Source organism: Quercus lobata, chromosome 8, assembly GCF_001633185.2.
Source record: "Quercus lobata isolate SW786 chromosome 8, ValleyOak3.0 Primary Assembly, whole genome shotgun sequence".
Classification (NCBI taxonomy): Eukaryota; Viridiplantae; Streptophyta; class Magnoliopsida; order Fagales; family Fagaceae; genus Quercus; species Quercus lobata.
Window position 1 is genome coordinate 56,384,830 of NC_044911.1, and position 16,748 is coordinate 56,401,577.

The 16,748-nt window shown below is 32.4% G+C and overlaps 1 pseudogene across 1 annotated transcript; it reads right to left on the reverse strand.

Annotated features, from left to right (window-relative positions):
* Positions 1-4,585: 4,585 nt before the first annotated feature.
* LOC115955920 lies at positions 4,586-11,550 on the reverse strand (annotated as a pseudogene). The gene is made up of 15 exons (XR_004084225.1): positions 11,117-11,550; positions 10,959-11,016; positions 10,556-10,785; positions 10,021-10,137; positions 9,800-9,860; positions 8,429-8,517; positions 7,708-7,782; positions 7,497-7,591; positions 7,356-7,405; positions 6,973-7,013; positions 6,707-6,880; positions 6,560-6,595; positions 5,965-6,032; positions 5,756-5,816; positions 4,586-5,187 (listed from the first exon to the last, which is right to left on the reverse strand). The product of XR_004084225.1 is annotated as an MLO-like protein 6 (transcript).
* Between the last annotated feature and the right edge of the window lie 5,198 nt (positions 11,551-16,748).

The following is a 16,748-nucleotide window of genomic DNA, read 5'->3' on the forward strand; positions in this document are numbered from 1 at the left end:
CGCTATAGTTTGATATAGTTTTTATTGATACCATTAGTTTCTAATTTTTCTAATCCATCCCATGTGGTATCCACTTATTTCATTAAATTGTTTTTATCTACTCTCCTATTTAAATCATTAACAAAAGCAAAAGACTTTATAGTTGAATTGGTACCTCCTCATGTACAAAGTGTTTAAGGGTCTAAGAGGAAAAATGTTTAAATTACGAAGTTAACAACATATTATAATTATCTCCAAAACCAATCATTAACAAAAAGTATCGCGTGTGATAGGCCAAGAATGTATTGACCCCTTGTGATGAATTAACCAATTAATTAGCCAAGTTAATTAATTAATCCAATTAACATGCAACAAGCATGGTAGCACAAACAATTCACTAAATAAGTTAATATGCAGCGAAAAATAAATTGACACGATGATTTGTTTACGAATAAGGAAAATCTAAACGGCAAAAATCCCACTGGGTGATTTTAAGGTCACCACTCCCAAGAATCTACTATTATCACAACAATCGGTTATAAGGAATCCTAGTACCTTATACCAATCTACAGTTGAACCCTTATCCCGATATCTAATTGGACTTGTTCTGTAGTGCCAATCTCTCCTTTTAATGCATGGTTCCCAGTACGTGACTAACCAATCGATGCGTGGATCCTAGTACGCGACTTACACACCACTTGAGAAAGATATTGGTTGCAAAATTCTTCACTTCATCCACACAATGAAGATAAAAAAAACTCCTTGATTACAAAACCCTACGGCGTATAAACACAATAGCTTCTTGAAGAGAAAGATAAACTAAGGCAAATTGTCTTAGGTCACAATCTGCTTGTGAAAAAACCTTTGCATCAAGTTATACTCACTTGCATCAGCTGTGATAGCCCTTAAAATAATCCTTATATATGTTTAGGGTTGTAAGAAAAGAAAGCCCAAATATGTATACATGGATTGGATGAAAAATAGAACTGTAAATCAGATTTTCATAAATCTCGATAGATAGGGTATCTATCGAGCAGCTGTCGAGCATCGGATTAAACTGCCTTTTAAATCTCGATAGATGCTATCTGTTAGGCTTTAAAATCTAACACTTCTTCACTTGTTTCCTGGACAAACTTGCATGGCTTTAACACTTGGACTTGAACTCTTATTCCTTGAAGCATTAAACACATCCTAGATCTACCAAATTACAAGTAAAGTGCATTTTGTCAAAAGATTTACCAATTCTACATTAATATGTGTTCCTAACATGATTCATATATGTCCTAACAACGTGAATAATAAGATATCACAAGAGGTGTGCTTTGAAATAAAGATATAATAAACAAGTATATATGTGCCATAAATTAGTACCCAACTTCTGACTATGTGACTTGAAAAACTTACTTTTGTTTCACAATCACTGAATACCTAGCCACACCAAATCGTGCATGTCCCTAATAGGCTAATCATATTGATAATTTGATAACAATTAGTAACTTGTAAATGTAGCATTAATGGTAAAGGGACTTCTAAGGGGCCCCTTAACTCTTAAGTCATTAATTTCTAGCATTAATGGTAAAGGGACTTAGGGGCCCCCTTAACTCTTAAGTCATTTTACCAACTAGTAGTAGTGTTTGACCCAATCCATGACCACTCGTTAATAGACTTGTTCATGGGTCGGTCCAAGTCGGGTATGTGCCAACTCCGGAATCGACCCGACCACGTTGGGTCTCCAACATCCAAACCCACCGCCGACCATAAGATGAGTCAGTTCGAGTGACTCAGATATTGGGTACGGATCTGTCAAGAAATGATCGGAAATCCACATACCTGAGAAAATTGGTGAGTGTTTCCAATATATAGGCGGTCGGATTGTTTGGAATCGGATTTTGAAGAGCAGACCCGTCAACCAACTCGTCGGTCTCAGTTTCTGGAGGTTGAGGCTCGTTGCAGACCGTCACCGGCGTCGGGTCAATCGGTTTTGGGTACGGATCGAACGGTTTGCCTCGAGTTGGTCAGGTACGGTTCCGATGGACAGCATACTTGTCAATAATATGTACGCCGCGTAAGAAGCAACACACCAAAAAATTTATTTATTTCCCAACCTCCATCTACTTCAACTAACCTGCTTTACGCATTAAATTCTCCACCAATGTCAAGTAAAAACTAATGGAAATATGAATATGATCTTTGATTGAAGTACAATCCATCATTATACAAAAGAAGTCGGCAAGAAAAAGGCTTGGAGACCTCAAGTGCATGTACGACAAAACATGTATGGTATAATTTTTGTTCTTTATTAATTTGATATTTTCAAGTATATATCTAAATTTTAGATATAGAATTGGTATTTTCTTGACTTTGGGTGTCTTTAATGCCTTTTTAATCAACTAAGAGTCCTTCTCAACGTAGGGAATCTAGGGATGAAAATTTTGTTCTATCCCACCCCAATCTATTCTGCCCCACACAAATATTTTCCACCCCACAAAGGTGTTGAGGTGGGCCGGAGATAGGGTGAGATTTTTGCCCCTCATTTAGAGACAAAGCAATGATGGGTTTAAATTGCCTAGCCGCGCCCCGCATATATTTGCAAAAAATACAATTTATTTTATTTTTATTTCAAAACACCCCCCTAGAGTCCTACTATCTTATATTATTAAGTATTAAAATTTTTGGATATTATAATTTAAAAAAAAAAATTGTCTTGTTAAATAATTTGATTTATATTATTTGTAAAGTTATGATTTACAACTATGTTTTATGTTGGCTTTATTCCATGACAAAAAGTATTGTAATTGCATTATTTTATTTCCTTGTATTTTGTGGAATTTATTGTATTGAGTTTAGTATTAAGTTGGTGAAGAATCAAGTATGAAATGAAGATTAGTGCAATTTCGCGACTAGCTCGTAAGAAGTTTGCGAGTAAAGGTTCCCGCGAAAAGGGCACATGAGAAGCACATGCTGGAAGTTGAAGAGTCAAGTGTTAGGCTTCATTTCGCAAGTACTTCACGAGAAAGGCCATCTTGCGAGGTACCCACGAAACTCTTTGCTTAGAGGATTTTAAGTGTGACTTTTTTACCCTTCATCCATACCATATATACTCTCATTACCCACCCAAAAAAAAAAAAAAAAAAGGCTATTCAAAGAGAAAAACCCTAGATAGGTTTTTTACAACACAACACACCCATCTTTGAGAGAGATAGAGAGCTACTCATTCTTAGTGAGAAATCATTGCAGTCTCTTCTCCTTCCCTCTCCTATTGCCATACCTTGAGAGGAGATTTGTACGCAAACATAACCCACACATTTTTAGAGTGTTTTGAAGCTTGGGAAGTTTTAGGGATTTGCTAAAAAAAGTCGATGAGGCTTGGTGGTGCAATTGGGCATATTGCGGGATCCAGAAAGCTAGAGAAGACATGACTCCGAGAAGTCCGTTGGTAGCAGGAGTTTGGAGGGCTCAAGTACATTGGGTAGACTAGGCTTGGAGGGTCTTTTATTATTTGTGTACTCCAACTTTATTCTCTAGTGGATCGATTTCGACTTGGAGGGTCACAAAGAAGTTTTTTGCTGAGTTCTTCAGTTTCTTCTTTGATAACACGTCTTGGTGTTATCTTGTATTTGCATTTCTCTTCTCTTACTCTTGTGCTTTACATTTATTGCTTATTGTTCATGTTTGTACACTAGAGTAGTTATTAGTTGATTGTGCTTATGTAATCTTGTTTCGCACTTAATATAAGTTAGAGTAAAAGTAATCTAGCTGTAATTTTTTATTGGGGGTTTGAACAAATTCTTGTGTTTTAACACAAATCCGAGCTTTCAGTATTGACTTGTTGATTTGGTGTGATCAATTGTAGTTTTAAATGTGATTTTATATTATTGTAATAGGTGTGGAATGTGGCAGGTTAACACAGGATGGAGTTCATCCATACTTATCATGGTAGGGTATCAATTATGATCTTTTTAGAATATTTGTACTTGTCAATCAAGTTTATAGAGGCTTTAAATTGGCCTCCAATCAATAAACAATTGTTATTTTTTTTTAATTTCAAAATTTTATTAATAAAATTTGAGAAACATTTTCTCCTTTCTTTCTATTGAATTCCAAATTTCTCCTTATATATTACTGGAACTCGTGAATTTAAAGATTATTATCTTGAAAGAAACATGTTCTATTTCTTGTGTCTTTCACTTGTGTCACTCTTGGAAATTTTTTTTTTTATTTTTTTTATTTTTTTTAAGAATCATTTTTGAGGATGTTGTATTTGGAATTTGATATAATTTTTCTTTGAGAAACTTGGACTATATACTCTATAGAAATTAATAGTTTATTATTGATTGAACTTTTCTTTTGCTGGAAGATTTTAATTATTGTTATTGCTGGAAAGATAAATGGATATTTTGTATTAGAGCTCTGACAATTATAGTTTGTTGCCTCAAGCCTCAGGCCCTCGTCAGGTTTGGGACCTGACAAGTGCTCATGCTGAGGAACCAACATCTCGCATGTACAAAACAATATTTATGCAAACTGTTTAAAGGTTAGGCTAGGTTTTAGAAAGAGATTAGGTTGTTAACTCTAAGTTGTGTTGAAGAGAATGAAAAAATATCAATTCTTCAAGAATACTTTCTTGGAACAAAGCTCTCAAGACGTATTTAAACTAAATGCTATTATGCAGAATTGTTGTACTTTACAAAAGTGATGCTATTTATAGATACAAAACCTTGGTTTAGTCTGTAGGAGCTCGCTCTAACCATGCACACCATGTTATATATAAGTAAGCGATATTCTCCTATGATCCAATCTACATTGGCTTACTCATTTCCTAAAGGCAAAAGACGAACTAATGTTGATTTCATGTTGTGCATGATCTGGTGGAGCTGATGGCAACTGCAATGAGCTTGGCTCTTGAGTTTCCGGCTTTTCTTGCTCCAAATGCCTACTCGAGTGCCTCTCATTATTGTCCCGATGATCATTTCTGACATGGGACCTTCTTGGAGATGGATGCAAGCTATCATGGCTGCTATGGTGATAGTTGTGCAAGAGGTGAACCGGGGACGTGCCACGTGTGGGAGTTGAGGGAGTACTTGAAATGGGTGATTTAGTCTCAGTATGATTGCTATGTTTAGCGTTCTTTTTGGCTGTGCGGTGCCAATCTTTTAATCCTGCTGCCAGCTGATCATTAAAAATGGTAGAACTCATACTAGATCCCATCTGTAAAATCAGGTAAACAAATCATAATTAAGTTGGTTATAAATTGGTGGTAATTTTCTTACTTGGCTCTCTTTTACTTAGCTCATATACATAACTTGAACCAATGGCGTCCAATCCATAATTATTACTCTTTAACACTAGGTCAAGATCGAATCCAAATCCCTTATTCTAAAACAATGATCTTTATCATTGAATTAGAATAAACTAATTTTGCTCTTGGTTTTGTATCGTTTCAAGCCATATGATCTATAGGTGTAATATACTATGAATCCGTTTGAATACAACTTATTTTTGTTGATACTGAAAACTGAAAACATTGTAGCAAAATAATTTTTAAATGTGTAAATAGTACCGTGAGACTCATTTTTAATTTTTTTTTTTTCTGAATAAAGTGGTTGTGGTCTCATGAACAGTGTTGAATAGTACTGCTACAGTACGTGAACAGTGATAATTGTCCCCTGGCTTAAAGCAAAACGCGAAAAAAAGAAAAAGAAAAGAAGAAGAAGCAGAAAACGCAAACACAAACGTAGTAGACGTTACGCGGATTCAAACACATACTATATCTCACCTGAGTCACCAAAGCGTAGAGAGGCAAAGTCACATAACTACATACAACTTGTATGATGACCCTGGAAAAATGTCGGTGTTGTACTTAGATTAGCAATTCTTAAATTGAATGACAATCAATAATCACTAGTCCTTAATCATCCAGGTGAAATCACTGCAGAGACACCCTCATACAGAATTATATGCATGCGTATTTGTGATGAAACTCACCCCATTGAGATTCTGATGACGATATCTTCAGTGCGACTATGGAAGCAATTACTCAAGCCAAACTGAACCTGAAAGAGATGAAAATATATATGTAACAGGAAAGTTAGAAAACCCTCTCAGCTTATAGTTCTCTTGTAGCGAAATTCTAAGTCCTAAAAATGGTTTTAAAGAACACAATCATGTTGCTTAGACTACAAACATTAAGGTTGAGAAATTTTAAGGACTCAATATGTTTCACAACATTTTTTTTACAATATTTCAAGGTAATAAGTTATTATTAGAGCAACATCATTTTCAAATGGACCCATTGTGGACACTAATTTTATTTTGCACAAATTATAAGATGTTACATCAGCAGTTATGAAAAATTTGATGCACCTATACGTATTGCAGTACAATATATGCACAAATCATAAGGTGTACTCAACAAATCATCAGCAGTACAGCTCGTGACTCAATAAATTTTATGTACTTATCGCACCAGATATATGATTTTGAGCCAAGCAAATGTCACATGGAACTTTGTGTATAGTAGTGCAGATATCATTTAGTACTTGTAAATAATGGAATAATTGAGTAGAAAGGAAATGCTTACCGTACTCCAAGCAAAGAAGGCCAATTGAAATGCATTCTGCCATTAAAAGTCATCACATAGAGAGGCCAAAAGCAAAGGAGGTTAATGTTAGATTCCTTATAGATTAACATGCTAATAATTTTCTTGATGTAAGTAAGTGAGAGATACCTGAAAAAGAACCAAGTGAATGAGAAAGAGAATGAACTTGGGGCGTCCAAACCAGAAGAGGTCATCACCTGGCTGCACCACAGGTTCACCTCTAACCACATGTCCTGTCTCTTGAATTCTTAGCCCCATTTGTGTAATTATCACTAGTAGCTTTGTCCCCACCAGGAGTATTATCTGTAAAATTCACAGCAAACCACATTGACTTCCATTAAACCAACAGCCCAAAATGAGAGTGTAGGAGTACAAGTTTGTTTCTGGTTGCTTACAATCAATGGGAGAAATGGTAGCCATAAATAAGAATGCCATCCTGTCATTGTATAGAAACATTTCTTATTAATCAGAATCACAAGACAATCCACGCTAAATTTGGACTAAAGAAAAGAGAATGACACAAAACAGCAAAATGACCTCCCAATTTAAAATGGATCACTTTATGATTTGAATTAAATATTACAAAATGTGTATTTTTAAAATTTTAAATAACATAATACTGTATCAAATCCAAAAAATAAAATCTTGATTATAAAATGGACTCTCTACATTTCATTTAAAATAGTAAGATCCTATTGTGACACTTCGACACTTCAAATAGACAATTGTACCCAAATTTGACCACAGTTTGATATCAAAGAAGTAGAATTTAGCTTACCATATGTGTTGGACAGGAAGAATAACAACGCAAAGAACCATATGATTGGACTGCACATGAGAAGTAAGATTAAGATTCTAATATAATTGAAAATCAATCAAAGAAACAAACACCTTAAAATTATAGTGTTTGAGCACAAACCTGATCCCCACCACAACTTTAAAATCCTTTTCAAGTGATCTGCTAATGTACTTTCGGAAATCAAATTTTGTTTCACTTTCTGGTGCCAAATGTGCCTGTAAATCACATAGAGGTAACATAGGAGCTCCAGTTATCAAAATGAATTTATATACCTTTCTTGACTTGATATAAAAAGCTTGAACATTGTGTTAGTTCATATATTAAAACTTACAGTGATAAATCCATGTCTCAATGTAAGGTAATCAACCTTGTTAACTGACATAAAGAATTGTCGGAAGAAACACACCTAATGAAATGAGGAGAAAGAGCAACTTTATTAAGAATTTGAGCACAAAAGTGTGAATTGGACAAGAGCAGGGATTAGAAGCTAATTTAACAATATTAACCAACGTCGTAATTTTCCAAATAGTAATTGTGTTAAAAATCTAACAATTAGATTACAAGTTTTTTATGTTTTAACAAGCATGTCAAATTTCATTTTAATTGGATGTTATCTATTATTCGATTCATAAACTTTTTTTTATGCATAATCTTATATTACCAAAAAAGAAATTGAACATCTGTTGATAAAATAGTTATTGATTTTTTATTTCCTGAAAATTTTGCAAGCATAAAGGTTATGAGAAAAAAAGTAATCTAATAGCAGATTTGTCAAAATTCACATCTAATAAAAATATATTAAGTATTGTTAAAGCCAAACTTTATCTTTTTTTTTTTTTTTTTGCATCTTAAATTCTTGACACTTAAACATAAAACACTACTAATTAATTTAACCAATAATTGATTTAATAGTTAACTTAAAAGTTATTAGCTTACATGTAAAGTAATTGATTTAACAATTTAATCATATCCCTCAACCAAAAAAAAAAATCATTAAAATACTTCTTAATTCCTCAACATTATAATTTTATTGGAAATTAATTCTTGCTTACTATCCAAAGGGAAATTGTTGACTTGCTCCAGAAGTTCAAATGTCTTCACCCAAATGATGTGTCCCTTGTAAACCTAAACCTTTGTGGGTCTGCATCACATTAATCATTGTATACACCACACCCATCATGTGCATGAGAATGTCTTTTTACCACACTATCAAAAAGAAAAATTAAAAGCAAACCAAAAAAAAAAAAAAATCAACCTAGCTAGTGAACTTTTTTTTTTATAAGATAACTTAGCGAACCTTAACTAGAAATAGCATCTCATTAAAAATAAATAAATAAATAATTGACATTGCAGTTGCATAATATAATAATAATGTACTACTTAAAAGTAGCTAGCCACCCATCCAATCAGCAAAAAAAATAATAATAAATAAATAAAACATTAATGTTGCTATCATACAAAATTTGCTCATAAAAGTGATCATAATAACATTATTCAGGAGAAAAAAAAACAATAATAACATCACTTTTACACACTACTAAGTACTAACATAACTTACCCCTCAAAAAAAAAAAAAAGTACTAACATCACTTTATATATATATATATATATATATTAATACCACTATTATTAGCACCAATAACAAGATACCACCTCAATAATTATGAAAAAAAAATTATAAAAATTATGAGTAGTGTTAGAAATATTATAAATTTTACTACATAATTTTTACAAATTGATGTTTTACTAATCATAGAAAAGTAATTCAAACATCCATCATTATTAATGACACATTAGTTTATAAGCCCGTAATAAAATTTATAATATTCCTAATATTTGTTTGGTATTCCATAGTTTCAGTAGCTTATTTACTAAGTATGAGACAAAATATAAAGTTTTTGGTAATTTTTATGCTAAATGTATGACAAAAAGATAAAAATTAGCCTAATTTGGTTAAATTTTAAAGAGAAAAAATTGAAGCAAAAAGCTAAGCAAAAACAGGCATTTAGTTTATTGTTATTATACACTTATTGAAAGGTCATTTATAAAGGAATCCATTGATTTTTATACTAAAATACAAGAATTCGATGACTTTGGACCCGTTTGGTAATATTTTTCTAGAAACGTTATTTGTATTTTTTGAAAATACGTGTGAGTGAAAAAATTAAACACATGTAATACATGTAATATTTTGAAAAAATGTGTAATAATACATGTAATATTGTTTAAACACTGAAAACCGCTGTTTAAACAATGGTAACAAAGGGGCCCTTTGTGAGCCACTTTTGTGTATTTCTTTTTTAACTTTGAAATTTGTTTGTTTTTGTTAGGCGTCGCAGTGTAGAGTAGCTTTCAAACTAAATGTACGCCCCATAAAATTAAACTTTGCTACGTTGACCCGTTTGACAATATTTGAGACTTACCATGATAGTATTGATATTCAGGTTTCTTTGTTTCTTCCTCCCAAACCTTCCATTTTCTCATCTGCGATCCAAGCAAGAATTTTGAGAACATTCAAAGAAGCAAAAGAACTAGAGAAATTTATAAATTTTGTACAATTGTGGTGTGGGATCAATTTATTACTATATATTTGACGACTACATCATTCCTCTCACAAATATGAAAATAATTATGAGAGAAGTACCTTAGTTCTGTCCAAAGCCAAGGTGGTGATGCAATAGAGCACATGAACAACAGCTAACACAAAAATGAATATATGGAGCTGGTGAATCCCATAATTAGACACCAATGCGACTTTATCCTACCAAAATGCCAAACAAAAAAAGCTTCAATCCACTAAATTCATCATCCCTGCTTCTTTTATAAACTTTACAAATTGATGTATTACAAATCACAAAAAAAAAAATTCAAATATTTATTTATTTATTATGATATTTAACTATTACTTATTACTTATAAGTTATATCATTCATTGATTCTTTTCTTTTCTTTTCTTTTTTTGATGGGAACATTCATTGATTCTATTCCAAGTTTCCAATAACTCCTTCCCCCAATAATTGAAGGCTATTCATTGGTGGTACCACAATATTAAATTGAATAAATTCATTTAAATTAAGTAGCTACACCAGAATACCAACATATTTGGAAACATAAAATAAAAAGAGTCTTATTTTAAAATTATTATAAAAAAGAAAAAGAAAAAAAATCATTGAGTTTACCTCTTCTGTGCATTTGTCAATTTCTTTTGCAGCTAATATTCTTCGTGAACCGAAACCAGAATCCAAAAGTTGTAGTAGTTTCCGTCCTTTATCCTGGGAATCTGTCTCTTCCTTGTACTCATCTTTACAGGGGTGCCAAGTGGCTCCAACACTCTTGGGTATACATATATTAGTAATTTGCGCTTGAAACACTATTAAGAACAAGGATATGAATCCCAATATCATAAGCTCTGAAAAAGGAAAATATATATATCCAACAAAGAAAAAGTGTTAGGCTTTGGACAAACTTAACCTTTTTTAAAAAAAAAAAAAAAAGATATGCTAGAGATCAAACTATGATTGTTGGAATAATAGTTAAATAATTAAATTCACTTTTTGGTAGTTTATCATGATCGCTACGTACCTGTTTTGATTTTTTCAAGTGCTTCGTAGAGAGTTAACTTGTGTTTGTTTTTTAGCCACTACATTGGAATGCAAGAATCTTTCATTAAGGAAAAAAAATACAAACAGAAGAAACTGCAGGTTACCCAAACGAATATTAAGATAAATAGATAGGCTTACCTTTCCAATGATATGAATGATATGTTCAATGAAGAGAGAAATAACAACCAACACAAAGCAGACCACCGCAACAGCCCATGTTGGAGTGTGCTCCAGTGAACGTTCATACTCACCCTTGACCACCATGGAAGCAAAACTCTAAGAAAGTTTACAATGAAATGTTGAAGAAACAATGGAGGAAATTACTGTCGTGATGATGATATCCACAACAAAATAATTGCAGCTTCTATACGTAAGTTTTTCTGCTGTGTGTGTAGAGAGAGTACGGTTGTTTATATAGAGAGTAGAAACGAATCAAGTCTAAGGCTAAAGAGTACAGATATCAATTCTGAGGCTACAGATGAGACAGAGAAGGTAGTAATACAAAGACTATTAGAACTTCGAAAACTTTGACCCTTTCAAAGATCGGGAGTTATAGAGAAAGAGAACAACAAATTTAGAAACTTTTATCTATCAAATAAAACAACTAAATTAAAATAAATTTCTCAGTTCTCTCCCGGAATAAGCTAGAGAGAAAGTTCATTAGAAAATACTATATAGTAACCCATGTAGTATTTAGAGAAGAAATAGTACTAATTTTTCTTGTACCATACATAGGTTCCATGAGAAATAACACTAACGTAGGTTCATTTGTCTTTTTCCAAACAAAACAAAGTTTTCTAGGTCTCACTTGATAGTTAATTAATAGCCATAATCCCATTTTTCTTACCACATGTTCTTAAGCGGCGACAAATTTTCATCCTGTGGTGCCTTTCTCACACAATTTGTCCTGTGAATTATTTGACCCACAGTACAATGGTCCCATGCGATCGAGGTCCTATTGCAATTTGCAACAAAGTTGTCACGAAATTGAGGGAGGTAATCCCACCACTTCTCCAACTTTCAAGTAATTAATTCCGAGATAATAGTTGTTTAGAAGTCACATCCTCTATTAAATCAATATGATATTTTTTTTGTACATTATTGCTACAAGTATATACATATACATACATATATATATATATATATATATATAAAAGTAAGACTTATGTATAGTACTTAGATTCTGTTTTTTAAATTTTCTTTTTAAGATTTTATCATGTAAAATTTTTTAATAGAAAAGAAGTGTATTTTTTAATTAAGTAGTTACATAATTGAATCTTAAAAAGAAAATTTAAAAAATAAGACTTAAAAGTATTGTACCTAAATTTTGTATTCTGTATACATACTTGTAGCAATAACGTACGAAAGAAAAATTCGTATTGATTTAATAGGGGATGTGACTTCTGAACAACTCTATCTATAACGTACGAAAGAAAAATTCGTATTGATTTAATAGGGGATGTGACTTCTGAACAACTCTATCTCGAAATTAATTCCTAGAAAGTTGAAGAAGTGGTGGGATTACCTCCCTCAATTTCGTGACAACTCTGTTGCGAATTGCAATAGGACCTCGATCACATGGGAGATGGGACCATTGGCCATGTATTAGTGTATCCAGCCAAATTCATGTTGAAAAATGAGCTTTGATTTTTGGTTTCACTCATCCCTTTATCTTCTGTACTCACTTGTCAGCATCTTTTTTGCAAAACGTGGGTGACAATTTGGAGTAAATGAGTGATGTTACAATTATTCTAAATTTTATGTATAAAATTTTATACATAAGATTTTAAATAAAACACAAAATAAAAAAAATAATAATAATAATACTCCGTATATTTATTGTTAAGTCAATTTGATGGATAAGAACTCAAGAAAATACAAAAAAACAAATGGTGGTAGATAGAAACAAACGGTGCCTATAAACTCACGTCCTTATAAGAAGTCTACCACATCTATGTTCTAATTTCTATATCCCCATTATACCCATGACACCACATGTACTACTTGGTATATACAACTTGTTTACACATACATTTTTATTTTTATTTTTTATCTGAAATACTTCCAAAATTTTATTGAAACGAAGAAAACAACAGTACATAATTTAGAATAGCTTGTTCAAGGAAACAAGGACTCTCTTTCAGGGACGGATCCAAGATTTCAAGCTAGAAGGAGCCGGAGATAAGCGAAAAAAAAAATCAAAAAAATTCAAATACACATCCATATAGAATTAAAAACAAAATACACAAAACACTATTATTTCTTAATACACAAAACACTATTTTTTTTTATTTTTTATTTTTTTTAAAATTTACATGGTCTGGGTTGACGATTCATGATTTTGGAGGAGGCCCAAGCTACAAAGTAAGGGGCCTCAAATCTAAATTTTTTTTATTTTTTACTGAAAATTAAACTACTAAAAAAAATATTTTGGGCCCAGAACAAAAAAGTCATCAATGCATAGAGCATATTTAGCTAAGAGGTGGGCCAATCTGGGCCACTTGATGAAAATCATGAGAAGCAGACAAGGAACCATACACAATAGCAACAATTGAATAAGGTGGGGGGGAGATCTCTTTCAAAGCGTTTATGAGAATCGACAAGTCTCCGTCCAAAATAAATTCTTGAATCAACATGTCCTTTTCAAATTGCAATCCAAATTCAATAGCCTTTGCAAATTGCTCTTTTTGTTGGTACTTGGAGTAAATTATTGACCACAAGTGATCATGGATTGGGTCAACCACAGCCCTAAGGTCGAATTTTGGAAAATGAGAGTTCTACAGCTACTAGTTGAATAAAAATACCATGCCCCTGTTTGGTTTTAAAAAGTGGTGTATTTACTTTTTTATTTTCTTTATTCTATATTCAAATCCTGAATTTGAATATAGAAAAAAAGTACTTATTTTCACATTTGGTAGTATTTGATAAATTATTTTGAATACATAATTTGGATATATAATACATTATACCTGGGTTTTGTCATTGTTTTATATATTTTTTTGTTAAATAAATTTTCTTACTCATACACATCACGTCGCTAAAAAAAAAGGTAATTTTGTGTCTTCACAATATTTACGAATATGCCACTATATTTGTATTCATAGAAAATGAAAACATTGAAAAGTTGTATTCATTTTTTTGTATTCAAATCCAACTTTTAGGATACTAAAAATGAAAATTGAATAAAAATATTAAAACTAAACTAGTTTTTTAGTGGTGGGACCCACTAAAAACTAAAAATGAAAACAAAAAAACAATGTTTTTTTTTCAACTAACCAAACAGGCCCTTAGTCTTTCACTTTGTTAAAATATAAAGAAGAAAAACATTATAGAGAAGATGTAATTAAAGACTTGTGAAGGCTAAAGCAAGGAGAAAAGAAAGAAGACAAAGAATACAAAAGTTATGTGATTCAGTCTAGCAGCTTATGTCTATAAGATAAAACCTTAGAAAATTACATATTTGATATTAGATTTGTGTGAAATACAAAGACCCCAAATTGGGTATATATAGATGCTCCAAGGTCTAGGGTTAGATGTTGATAAACTAAATTGGACCACTTGGACCAATGCATATAATAAACATAAACCCAATATGAATATGATCTTTAACACACCTTATACTTCACCAAATACAAGCTACACAACCTTCATACGACTAATTGTTTTCCTTATAAAATAACCCAGATTTAAAATAGAAGAAAAATTAAACACATAATATGATATATATTGGTTTTTGGTGGAGTCTAGAGGGAAACGTTGAGAGTAAGACAGACTTTTTTCCCACTAGTCTTCTCTTTGGCTAACTTTTTTTTTTTTGTTTTATTGAGAAGAGGCCCCTTTACAATTAAGGGGTTTGTGGTCATATCAATGCGTAGGTTATCGGTGGGAGGGTCAGTAAATAATATTTGTACCCCCGGTATTTAATTTATGCTCAATTCCTCTTCACCTACAACATCTTACTCTCTAGAAAGTAGAAACTTGCTCCTTTTTTTTTTTTTTTTTTTTTGTGAGTTATCTTGTGTTTGGCCCAATCCATGACCACTTGAGTTATCTCACTCGTTAATGGTTTGCTCCAAGCATTAAATAGAAGCTTGATCTCTTTTTTCTTTATCTTTTTTGAAAGGCAGCAATACTTGATCTTAGCCAAAAAGCCAAAAAAGGTATTACCGACAAATTTATTTAATGCCCAAAGTTGCATATACCAACAAATTTCTTTAATGCCCAACTTGCATATACTTCAACTAACCCCACTTTAAGTATTAAAATCTCCACCAATGTCAAAAGGCAGTAAAGTGAAAGTAAAAGCTGCTGGTATTAACTATTAATATGATCTTTGATTAAAGTTAAATCCATCCTTGTACAAAAAGCAACAAAAGAAGTCCGTAGAATAAAAAGAAGGCATAAATGTATTTTTAATCCCTATATTTTAGACCCTTTTTTGATTTGATTCTTAAATTGATTTTGATCTTAGGTGTGTCCCTTCTTTTTTATAATCGTTTTTAAAATGGTCTTTATCGTCAACCCAATTACAGAAAATGTTGAAGTGGCAAATGAAATCCATTGTTGGCATGTTAACCGCTAACATGACTAATAAAATATTTTATTTGATATTTTTTTAAATGCCACGTCGGCATTTTTAAATTGAAAAAAGCCATATCAATTTAATTAAAAAAATAAAAATAATTTATATTTTTCAATTTCAATTTAATTCAAACTAAATTTAAAAAACAAAATTTTAAATCTAATTTTATTATTATTATTATTATTATTATTATTATTATTATTGCTTTCATTATTTTTTAGGTAAGAACACACGAACTTGTTCTTCATGATCTTCCCGAATCCAAGAACAATCAAACCCAGAACAAGAGCACATCAAATCCAGAACAATGCAAAATTTCATACAAAATCCCTATCCTCCACCAAAACCTCCAAAACATGAAAAATTCATCAAACCCAAACCCACATGAGAAAACCAACCCAAAAAATTCATCAAACCTCCAACCCAAAAAAATGTCAAACCTTGAAACCTTCAACCCAGAACTTCATTCTTCATGTTATTCTCCAAATCAAGACAAACCCAATTGAGTAACCCACTCAAAATCAATCTCAACACAAAAAATTCCAACACAATCAACATTGAAACCTCTAGGAAATCAAACCCATAAATCCAAAAAAAAAATACAAATCCACATTAAAAAAAAAAAAAAAACCCCAAATTCCAAAACCAATACAACCATTTTTATTTTTGCTTCAAATCTTTCTTCCAAATCCCTAGAGAACAAATAAGATTAAGATTTTGTGATATGCCCCCTCAGCTTCAGCCACCTTTGCCGCCAGGCAATCTCTGCCGCCTCGACTCCAAAATCTGGCGAGCCTGTCCATTGGAGCCTTCTAGGAGCCAAAACGACGTCGCCGCTGCGGGTGAGGATAAAATCTTGTCCTTTGCGAAGATTCTCACGCCATCCAATGCCAACAACGGCGGCAGATTCTTCGTCCTGAGGTTCTGCGCCGACTCAATCTTTCCTCCGTTGAACTACTAGGCTGAGCTGTCGGTGCAGACCTTATCAATCACCAACGTTCATGACGAGGTCTACTTGTGAGTTTGTGAGCTCCGACGCCTGATGGAGAAGAAGGCTAAGCTTGTGTGCTTAGTGGTAGAGTGTAGGGTGAAGAGAGAGAGAGGGAGTTTGAGATTAGTGGTAGAGAGTGAAGAAGATCTTTTTTAAGCTGATGAGGTTAACCGAAAACAAAAGCAAAAAGAATTAAA